Source organism: Mesoplodon bidens (genome assembly GCF_964165515.1).
Source record: "Mesoplodon bidens genome assembly, chromosome: 9".
Lineage (NCBI taxonomy): Eukaryota > Metazoa > Chordata > Mammalia > Artiodactyla > Ziphiidae > Mesoplodon > Mesoplodon bidens.
Window position 1 is genome coordinate 5,707,548 of NC_138166.1, and position 12,444 is coordinate 5,719,991.

Genomic DNA, 12,444 nt, shown 5'->3' on the forward strand with positions numbered 1-12,444 from the left:
ATCTATGGATTTTCACAAGCACTTGTTTCTTTCTTTTCCCATGAAGCAGGAGAAATAGCTCAGAAAAAGCAGTGGGTTTTTAATCATTCTCTCTATTTCCCCTTTAACTTTTACATCTTGATAATTGTTCATAAAATATTTTGCAAAACAAGTCCCAGTTTTTTTGACAGCTACATAGTGCTGCATCAATTCTAAGTTGTCTTCTCATAATTGTTTTTTCTTTCTCAGGTGAAATGTCAAATAGTTCTTTAACACAAGATATCTTGCTCCAAAATTGAGCTGTAAGTCCTGTGAACAGTTTTGGATTGCTATTTGGCCCTTTGGCTCCAATCTTAGAAACAGTTGGCCTCCACCTGGTAAAAATACTTGCCAAACTGCTCTTTGGAGTCAACCTGATTGGAAATTCGCATGTTAAGGCAGCCATCTGGAACCTGATTATAATTGGGGAAATGGAGGAGGATATCACTCCCATTGTACAATGGAGACAAAAAGTGTTTATTTCCTCTCATGCTGACTTAATTTTAAAGGGAAAGGTTAAGGTGGAGAATATGAAAAACAGAACTTTGTTCCCATATGTTCTCATTGCCTTCTCATGTAAATTTGAAGGCACTGTGAACTGGCAGCTCCTAAGACTGCCAATAGCAGGAACTGAAACAATCTAAAATTATATGTTAATGGGAAAAGTCTCTGGGGATGTTCAAAAATGTTCTTTTGTTTGTTTTCTTTTGTCTCATTAAGTAAATGTTGTAAATCAAAGGTCAAAGTTTCTGGAATGATTCCAAAAGCCAACTCCCTTTTACACTGAGCACAAATACCAAGAGAATTATAGAAAAATAAGAGGAATTCACTATGAAAGAGAAAAACACTCATAGTATAACAATAAATTAGTTAAACAAAAGACAAAACCACTAATTAAGATACTCAAACTATGATAAGGATTAGATAATAAAAAACAACAGATGAGAAATTAATGAAAAAATACTTACGACATGCGCCATTTTGAGGGAGAGCAAGAAAGAGAGCAAGAGCTAGAGAAAGAGAGAGAGACAGAGAGAACTAAGACCCCCAGTCAGTCCTTGCCTATGGAGAAAATCCCTAGCCTTCAATCATAAATGCAACTTTGACTTGCCATCAATTTGATGAAGCCATTCCAAAAACTACTCCCCAATCCCAGGAGAACTAATAAACCCACCCATGGCAGTCCTACTGCATGGCTGGTATAGTTGTATTTCATATTTATGTCATTATGCCTTGTACTATAGGAAAGTGTACACATGCCATTCAACTATGGATATCACAAATATTCATTGATCACATTCTATTTACCAGAGAAATTTCCCAAGGTCTTGGTAGATGCTGGTGAATGGTCCTGCCACTGGGGATTTTACTGGCTACTGAGGGAGACAGACAATAAACAAACAGTTAAGTAAATCTGTGAAGAAATGGTCAGAAATGTATTAATTTGACAAACTAGTGCAGCATTCTACATAGAGAGAGCAGACGGCAAAGACGTGTGACTGAGAGTGAAGACGGTAGTACAGAGCTGGTGAAGAGTTGGTGATGGACACCACACCAAAGCTACGACCTGATTCAGGGGGACTTGAATGCCAGGCTGAGGAGTTTAGGCTTGATTTTCTAGTCCAGAATCTCAATTGGTAGGGACTCAGAAATGTACATTCTAACAAGCTTCCAGGACGATTCTTGCTAAATCATCCAGCCTAATCAGATAAATAACCTTTCTGCCATTATCAGAGATCATTAACATAGCTGATATATTATTTTTCCAATACTATATACAATTATTATCTTTTCATAGTCTTAGAATGATACATTATTGAATTTATGTCAGTGATTTTTCAATTGAAACACGAAATTGCTATCTCTATAGGTGAAAAATGTTCAAATATCAGGTAGTTACATATAATTCCACCTATTTATTAAAATTTCAAGAGTATTTAAGAAAATAATATCAAATATTTCAGGGCTTATATATCTTGGACCTTATTATTAACACAGAAGCTTTATCACAAACCCTTCAAAAACTGTCTTAATGAATCAATGTATTCAGTACACATTCATGTATCCCACAAATACTAGTTGAGTGCCTAATATCGACAGGCATTGTTTTTGACCGTAGAGACACCACAATGAAACAGATAAAAATCTTTGTTCTCAACGAGTTTATATTAATAACATGAATAACTTTTTTAATGGCTTCAAGCAGAAAAACCTGTATTGTAACTTTGTGTTGGCCCTGAACCGGCTGAATTACTTTGAGAAAAATATCCAGGGCTCTATTTCATGACATAAAAACTTTTTATTATATAATCCCTACATATCACCCACCATGAGATTCCAAGTTTCTGTTTTCACCCAGATTTCATAAACTCCCATACTTTTCTCAGATTTTTATGTCAATAATTTCTTAATATCCTACTTTATAATACTCTGTATTTGCATTATGCTTACTCTCTTTGAGTTCCATTTTGTTTACTACTTCCTTTTCACTTTCTTTTTTATTTTTTGTACCTCTGACAGGTATATTTTCACTCCTTTAATTTCTTTTTATTATCACAGAGTCATAGAACTGCTATGAGACAGCAGGCAAAATAAAGCATTTGGCCCAATTGTCATTAAGGATAACAGGTTCTTGACATTACCTTTTTGAAAAGCCTTATAGGAAAAGATAAAGAACCACAAGAAAGCAGACTATATTCCCTCTGACCTATATTCCCTCCTTGACCTGAGCAAATTGTGTTTTCCTTGGGCTTAGTGTTTCCAAAATACAAAGAAAAGGAGAGAAAACAAGAAAAAAACAACTATATTGGTTTCAAATATTTACAAAGGCACACTAGTTTTACATGTTTTTTTTGTTTTCATCTTAAATTTGAGGCTTTTAAAATAACAAGTATAGCAGGCTACAAACCAAAACAGTGTTAAGAATTATTTTTAAAAAGGCAAAATATAATGAAGAATAAGCTAATTACAATGACCGTCCTCTTAAAATAACTTGAAAGAATAGAGGAAGGGCAAGGAAGGTAGTAAAGTATCTGTATTAATAAATATGATTATTCACTGCTTTTCTTTCATTTACGCAGACATTTAGTCAGTACAGCAGTCAGAAAATCAATACATAAGTTTTAAGGGTCTTCTATGCCCCAGGGACTCTAAGGGAGACAAAAATAAAAGGATAAATAAAACATGTTCCCTGCTTAGAAAGATCTTCCATGTAGGTTCCCGATTTCCATAGTTTGTCCTCCAGGAAACTGAGGAGGAAGCAGTAAACTTTCGGGGTCTATGGGGAGACAGGAGGAGGTGGGGCAGGTGAGGTTCAAATAAGGATTACAGATCCTCAGGACAACATAATAAGTTTTCAAAAATTTTAAGTCCCCAAATTTTCTACTCCATACATTTTTCTAGGTGGGACTTTAACACGAATAACTTTGTGCATGGAAACGGTTTCTCCTGAGTGCAGAAAAGGCTGAATGAGCCGCTACATTCTGTGTGTGCCTTGAAATTCCTTTTGGCTGGTTGTCAAGATGAGTCAATAGGTAGAAAGCCTCAAAATCAGGCTCTACGCAAATTGCAGATGTAATCAAGGAAGTAAATTCTTTTAGAGATTCTTATCAATCCATTGATGCCCCGTATCCTCCTCTATACTTACACTGCCTCCAAGAGAGTAAACCTTTCCTAAGCAAGATTGTGGGAATAATTATAATGGAATTCGGTGGCTTCCACTACCACTTACCTTTCAACTTAATTAGAGAAAAAAAAAATCTCTGGAAGATTTTGAAATAAGTGAATAAAATGAGGATTAAGAAATATATGCATCTGAGGCTTCCCTGGTGGCGCAGTGGTTGAGAATCTGCCTGCTAATGCAGGGGACACGGGTTTGAGCCCTGGTCTGGGAGGATCCCACATGCCACAGAGCAACTAGGACCGTGAGCCACAACTACTGAGCCTGCGCGTCTGGAGCCTGTGCTCCACAACAAGAAAGGCCACGATAGTGAGAGGCCCACACACCGCGATGAAGAGTGGCCCCCGCTTGCCACAACTAGAGAAAGCCCTCGCACAGAAACGAAGAACCAACACAGCAAAAATAAATTAATTAATAAACTCCTACCCCCAACATCTTCTTAAAAAAAAAAAAAAGAAATATATGCATCCTCCTTAACAGAAGAAAAGATGTATTCGTAAGTCACAGAAGGATAGTTTTCCTTGACCCTTTCTGATGTTGCCTTGATTAATAATTCTTATGGAAGATGGTGGAGGAGGAGGACATGCGCTCACTCCCTCTTGCGAGAGCAGCATAATCACAACAAACTCCTGAACAATCATTGACATGAAGACACTGGAACTCACCAAAAGAGATACCCCATATACAAAGACAAAGCAGAAGCCACAGTGAGATGGTAGGAGGGGCACAATCACAATAAAATCAAATGCCATAACTGCTGGGTGGGTGACTCACAAACTGGAGAACACTTATACCACCAAAGTCCACAAACTGGAGTGAAGGTTCTGAGCACCACAGCAGGCTTCCCAACCCGGGGGTCTGGCAATGGGAGGAGGAATTCCCAGAGAATCAGATTTTGAAGGCTAGTGGGATTTGACTGCAGAACTTAGACAGGACTGGGGGAAGCAGAGACTCCACCCTTGGAGGGCACACACAAAGCAGTGTGCACATCGGGACCCAGGGGAAGGAGCAGTGACCGCATAGGAGACTGAACCAGACCTACATGCTAGTGTTGGAGGGTATCCTGCAGAGACAGAGGGTGGCTGTGGGACAAGGACACTGGCAGCAGAAGTTCTGAGAAATACCCCTTGATGTGAGCCCTCCCAGAGTCCACCATTAGTCCCACCAAAGAACCTGTAGCTACCAGTGCTGGGTGACCTCAGGCCAAACAATCAACAGGGAGGGAACTCAGCCCCACCGATCAGCAGACAAGCAGATCAAAGCTTTACTAAGCTCTGTCCACCAGAGCAACAGCCAGCTCTATCCACCAACAGTCCCTCCCATCAGGAAACTTGCACAAGCCTCTTAGATAGCCTCATCCACCAGAGGGCAGACTGCAGAAGCAAGAACTACAATCCTGCAGCCTGTGGAATGAAAACCACATTCACAGAATGATAGACAAAATGAAAAGGCAGAGGATTTTGTATCAGATGAAGAAACAAGATAAAACCCCAGAAAAACAATGAAATGAAGTGGAGATAGACAACCTTACAAAAAAAGAATTCAGCATAATGATAGTGAAGATGATCCAGGACCTAAGAAAAAGAATGGAAGCAAAGGTCGAGAAGATGCAAGAAATGTTTAACAAAGACCTAGAAAAATTAAAGAACAAACACCTAGAAGAATTAAGGAACAAACAAACAGATGAACAATACAATAACTGAAAGGAAAAATACACTAGAAAGGATCAATAGCAGAATAACGGAGGCAGAAGAATGTGGTTAAGTGACCTGGAAGACAGAATGATGGAATTCACTGTCATGGAATAGAATAAAGAACAAAGAATGACAAGAAATGAAGACAGCCTAAGAGGCCTCTGGGACAACATTAAACACAACAACATTCACATTATAAGGGTTCCAGAATGAGAAGAGAGAGAGAAAGGACCTGAAAAAATACCTGAAGTGATAATAGTCAAAAACTTCCCTAACATGGGAAAGGAAATAGCCACCCAAGTCCAGGAAGCACAGAGTCCCATACAGGTTAAACCCAAGGAGAAACACAGTAATCAAATTGGCAAAAATTAAACACAAAGAAAAGTTACTGAAAGCAGCAAGGGAGAAATGACAAATAATATACAAGGGAACTCCCATAAGGTTAACAGCTGATTTCTCAGCAGAAACTCTACAAGTCAGAAGGGAGTGGCATGATATATTTGAAATGATGAAAGGGAAGAACCCAGCAAGGATCTCATTCAGATTTGATGGAGAAATCAAAAGCTTTACAGACAAGCAAAAGCAAAGAGAATTCAGCACCACCAAACCAGCTCTACAACAAATGCTAAAGGAACTTCTCTAAGTGGGAAACACAAGAGAAGAAAACAACCAACAAAAACCCAAACAAGTAAGAAACTGTTAATAGGAACATACATATCAATAATTACCCTAAACGTGAATGGATTAAATGCTCCAAACCAAAAGACACAGGCTTGATGAATGGTTACAAAAACAAGACCAGTACATATGCTGTCTACAAGAGATCCACTTCAGACCTAGGGACACATACAGACTGAAAGTGAGGGGACGGAAAAAGATATTCCATGCAAATGGAAATCAAGAGAAACCTGGAGTAACAATACTCATATCAGATAAAATAGACTTTAAAATAAAGACTATTACAAGAGACAAAGAAGGACACTACAAAATGATAAAGGGATCAATCCAAGAAGAAGATATAACAATTGTAAATATTTATGCACCAAACATAGGAGTGCCTCAATACATAAGGCAAATGCTAACAGCCATAAAAGGAGAAATCGACAGTAATGCAATCATAGTAGGGGACTTTAACACCCCACTCTCACCAATGGACAGATCATCCATAATGAAAATAAATAAGGAAACAAAGCTTTAAATGATACATTAAACAAGATGGACTTAACTGATATTTACAGGACATTCCATCCAGAAACAACAGAATACACTTTCTTCTCAAGTGCTCATGGAACATTCTCCAGGATAGATCACATCTTGGGTCACAAATCAAGCCATAGTAAATTTAAGAAAACTGAAATCATATCAAGTATCTTTTCCAACCACAATGCTATGAGACTACATATCAATTACAGGAAAAAAACCTGTAAAAAATACAAACACATGGAGGCTAAACAATACACGACTAAATAACCAAGAGATCACTGAAGAAATCAAAGAGGAAATCAGAAAACACCTAGAAACAAATGACAATGAAAACAAGAGGACCCAAAACCTATGGGATGCGGCAAAAGCAGTTCTAAGAGGGAAGTTTATAGCAATACAATCCTACCTCAAGAAACAACAAACATCTCAAATAAACAACCTAATCTTAAACCTAAACCAATTAGAGAAGGAAGAACAAAAAAACCCCAAAGTTAACAGAAGGAAAGAAATCATAAAGATCAGATCAGAAATAAATGAAAAAGAAATGAAGGAAACGATAGCAAAGACCAATAAAACTAAAAGCTGGTTCTCTGAGAAGATAAACAAAATTGATAAAATATTAGCCAGACTCATCAAGAAAAAAAGGGAGAAGACTCAAATCAACAGAATTAGAAATGAAAAACGTGAAGTAACAACTGACACTGCAGAAATGCAAAGGATCATGAGAGATTACTACAATCAACTATATGCCAACAAAATGGACCACCTGGAAGAAATGGACAAATTCTTAGAAAAGCACAACCTTCTGAGACTGAACCAGGAAGAAATGGAAAATATAAATAGACCAATCACAAGTACCAATCACAAGAAATTGAGACTGTGATTAGAAAACTTCCAACAAACAAAAGCCCAGGAACAGATGGCTTCACAGGCAAATTCTATCAAACATTATAGAAGAGCTAACACCTATCCTTCTCAAACTCTACCAAAATATAGCAGAGGGAGGAACACTCCCAAACTCATTCTATGAGGCCACCATCACCCTGATACCAAAAGCAGACAAATATACTACGAAAAAAGAAAATTACACACCAACATCTCTGATGAATATAGATGCAAAAATCCTCAACAAAATACTAGCAAACAGAATCCAACAGCACATTAAAAGGATCATACACCATGATCAAGTGGGGTTTATCCCAGGAATGCAAGGATTCTTCAATACATGCAAATCAATCAATGTGATAAAACATATTAACAAACTGAAGGAGAAAAACCATATGATAATCTCCATAGATGCAGAAAAAGCTTCTGACAAAATTTAACACCCATTTATGGTAAAAACTCTCCAGAAAATAGGCAGAGAGGGAACCTACCTCAACATAATAAAGGCCATATATGACAAACCCACAGCCAACATCGTTCTCAATGGTGAAAAACTGGAACCATTTCCTCTAAGATCAGGAACAAGATAAGGTTGTCTATTCTTGCCACTATAATTTTGAAAGATTTATCCACAGAAGTCAGAGACGTAAAAGAAATAAAAGGAATCCAAATCGGAAAAGAAAAAGTAAAGCTGTCACTGTTTGCAGATGACCTGATACTATACTTAGAGAATCCTAAAGATGCTACCAGAAAACTACCAGAGCTATCAATGAATTTGGTAAAGTAGCAGGATACAAAAGTAATGCACAGAAATTTCTTGCATTCCTATACACTAATGATGAAATATCTGAAAGAGAAATTAATGAAACACTCCCATTTCAACAAAAAGAATAAAATACCTAGGAATAAAACTACCTCAGGAGACAAAAGACCTGAATGCAGAAAAGTATAAGACACTGATGAAAGAAATTAAAGATGATACAAACAGATGGGGAGATATACCATATCTGGGATTGGAAGAAGCAACATTGTGAAAATGACTGCAGTACCCAAAGCAATCTACAGATTCAATGCAATACCTATCAAACCACCTATGGCATTTTTCACAGAACTAGAACAAAAAAATTCACAATTTGTATGGAGATACAAAAGACCCCAAATAGCCAAAGCAATCTTGAGGAAGAAAAACGGAGCTGGTGCAATCAGGCTCCTGGACTTCAGACTATACTACAAAGCTACAGTAATCAACACAGTATGGTACTGACACAAAAACAGAAAATATAGATCAATGGAACAGGATAGAAATCCCAGAGAGAAACTCACACACATATGGTCACCTTATCTTTGATAAAGGAATCAAGAACATACAGTGGAGAAAAGACAACCTCTTCAGTAAGTGGTGCTGGGAAAACTGGACAGCTACATGTAGAAGAATGAAATTAGAACACTCCCTAACACCATACACACAAATAAACTCAAAATGTATTAAAGACATAAATGTAAGGGCAGACACTACACTATCCTCTTAGAGGATAACATAGGCAGAACACTCTATGACATAAATCACAGCAAGATGCTTTTTGACCCACCTCCTAGAGAAATGGAAATAAAAACAAAAATAAACAAATGGGACCTAATGAAATTAAAAGCTTTTGCACAGCAAAGGAAACCACAAACAAGTTGAAATGACAACCCTCAGAATGGGAGAAAATACTTTCAAATGAAGCAACTGACAAAGGATTAATCTCCAAATTTACAAGCATCTTATGCAGCTCAATGTTAGAAGCACAAACAACTCAATCCAAAAATGGGCAGAACACCTCAATAGACATTTCTCCAAAGAAGATATACAGATTGCCAACAAACACATGAAAGGATGCTCAACATCACTAATCATTAGAGAAATGCAAATCAAAACTACATTGAGGTGTCACCTCATAGCAGTCAGAATGGCTATCATCAAAACATCTAGAAACAATACATGCTAGAGAGGGTGTGGAGAAAAGGGAACCCTCTTGCACTGTTGGTGGGAATGTAAATTGATACAGCCACTATGGAGAACAGTATGGAGGTTCCTTAGAAAACTAAAAATAGAATTACCATACGACCCAGCAATCCCACTACTGGGCATATACCGTGAGAAAACTATAATTCAAATAGAGTCATGTACTACAATGTTCATTGCAGCTCTATTTGCAATAGCCAGGACATGGAAGCAACCTTAGTGTCCACTGACTGATGAATGGATAGAGAAATGTGGCACATATATACAATGGAATATTACTCAACCATGAAAAGAAATGAAATTGAGTTATTTGTAGTGAGGTAGATGGACCTAGAGACTGTCATACAGAGTGAAGTAAGTCAGAAAGAGAAAAACAAATACCGTATGTTAACACATATATATGGAATCTAAAAAAAAAAATGGTTTTTGAAGAACGTGGGGACAGCACAGGAATAAAGACGCAGCCATAGAGAATGGACTTGAGGACATGGGGAGGCGTAGGGGAAGCTGGGACGAAGTGAGAGAGTGGCATGGACATATATACACTACCAAATGTAAAACAGATAGCTAGTGGGAAGCAGCCGTATAGCACAGGGAGATCAGCTCGGTGCTTTGTTACCATCTAGAGGGGTGGGATATGGAGGATGGAAGGGAGACGCAAGAGGGAGGAGATATTGGGATATATGTATACGTATAGCTGATTCACTTTGTTATAAAGCAGAAACTAACACACCATTGTAAAGCAATTATACTCCAATAAAGATGTTAAAAAAAAAAACTCACAAGGTGGTGTCATCCCAGTCTTAGATTTCTTTCCCATACTTCTAAAATAACCTTCATTTTCAAAATAAAATAATTGTGTCTCTCTTGAGTACTAATCATGTATTTTCAAATGTCTATTATATGTTGCCTAAAGGAGAGCCGCTGTTATAGCAAATCAGGCAAATAAAATGTTAGTCCTCTTATTTTCTCTTTCAAATATGTTGTTTTTTTCAGCTATCTTGTTCTTACTTTCTATTTCAAACCCTGTTTATTGATGCTATCATAATCTCAATTCAGAATTTAAACTGCCTTAGTACCCTGTCATATTATAATCACACAGCAAATTCAATGGTATCACTATTCTTATTTTACAGATTAACTAACTGAGGTTCATGGAGATTGGGTATATGATTAAATTGACAGAAAGAGTGAAGGCAGGTTTTTGAGCCCAACTCTCTGACTCCAAAAAAAGGTATTCCTTTCACTGCATCGAGCTTTCATTTTATGCTCCTCTTTTCATCAAGCATCTATTAGCTTTTTCTAGATACTAGTTCCTACGTTTGTACATTATTTTAAAATTATTTTTCCACATTTAATACACTAATTCTCATCCTTATTTTCTAATGTTTTAATTACTGTAAGAGACTCCTGACTTGATCATCTATTTCTATTCCCTTTCTTCCAAGCCAGCTGACATGGTACTGGTGGGTTTACATTCTTAAGACGTCACTTCTACTTGGTTATTCCCTTACTCAAAAATATTTATTGGCTCCTTCCAATCTTTATAGTAAACTTTCTACCTTGGAATACAATTCCCTTCACCATCTTGTTTCAATCTATTTTTCTAAGTATATCTCCCATTTTTCCCAAATACACACAGTCCTTGAGCCAAACTGATCTGTTCATGGCAACTCACCACGCTGTCTCTTAAACCTACCTGTGTCTATAGGGATTCCTGCCTCTGGTTCTCAGGGCAGCAATTTTCTTCATCTGGAAAAGCTATAAATGCTACTCTGTACTGAATTCCTATGACCCCCCAGGAACCATGCTTGGAGTTTTACAGATATTATTTCTAATCTTCAACAGAACACTGTAAACAAAAAACAAACAACCCAAATGAAAAATGGGCAGAAGATCTAAACAGACATTTCTCCAAAGAAGAAATACAGATGGCCAATAGGCACATGAAAAAGATGTTCAACATCACTAATTATTAGAGAAATGCAAATCAAAAGTACAATGAGGTACCACCTCACACTGGTCAGAACGGCCATCATGAAAAATTCTACAAATAACAAATGCTGGAGAGGGTGTGGAGAAAAGGCAACTCTCCTACACTGTTGGTGGGAATATAAGTTGATGCAGCCACTGTGGAAAACAGTGTGGAGGTTCTTCAGAAAAGTAAAAGAATTATCATATTATCCAGCAATCCTACTCTTGGACATACATCCAGACAAAACTATAACTTAAAAAGATGCACGCACTCCTAAGTTCATAGCCGCACTATTCACAATAGCCCAAACATGGAAACAACCTAAATGTCCACTGACAGATGAATGGGTAAAGAAGATGTGGTATATATGTATACAGTGGAATACTACTCAGCCATAAAAAGAATAAAATAATGCCATTTGCAGCAACAGGGATGCAACTAGAGATAATCACACTAAGTGAAGTAAGTCAGAAGGAGAAAGACAAATACCATATGATATATCACTTACATGTGGAATCTAAAATATGACACAAATGAACCTACCCATGAAACAGAAACAGACTCACGGACCTAGAGAACAGACTGGCGGTTGCCAAGGGGGAGGGGGTTGGGAGAGGAATGGAGTGGGAGTTTGGGGTTAGCAGATGTAAGCTTTTACATATAGAATGGATAAACAGCAAGGTCCTACTGTACAGCACAGAGAACTATATTCAGTATCCTATGATAAATCATAATGGAAAGAATATTTTTAAAAAGAATGTATATTTATGTATAACTGAATCACTTCACTCTACAGCAGAAATTAACACAATATTGTAAATCAACTATACTTCAATAAAAAAATTAAAACTGAAAAAAAACAACAACACTAAGCCTCTCAGTCCTTAACTACTAAGGAATTTATACAAGATGACACAATTACTAAGAAAATGGCATGTCTGCCTACAAATCACATGTCCTTTCAGTATTCTACACTGTGTTCTGA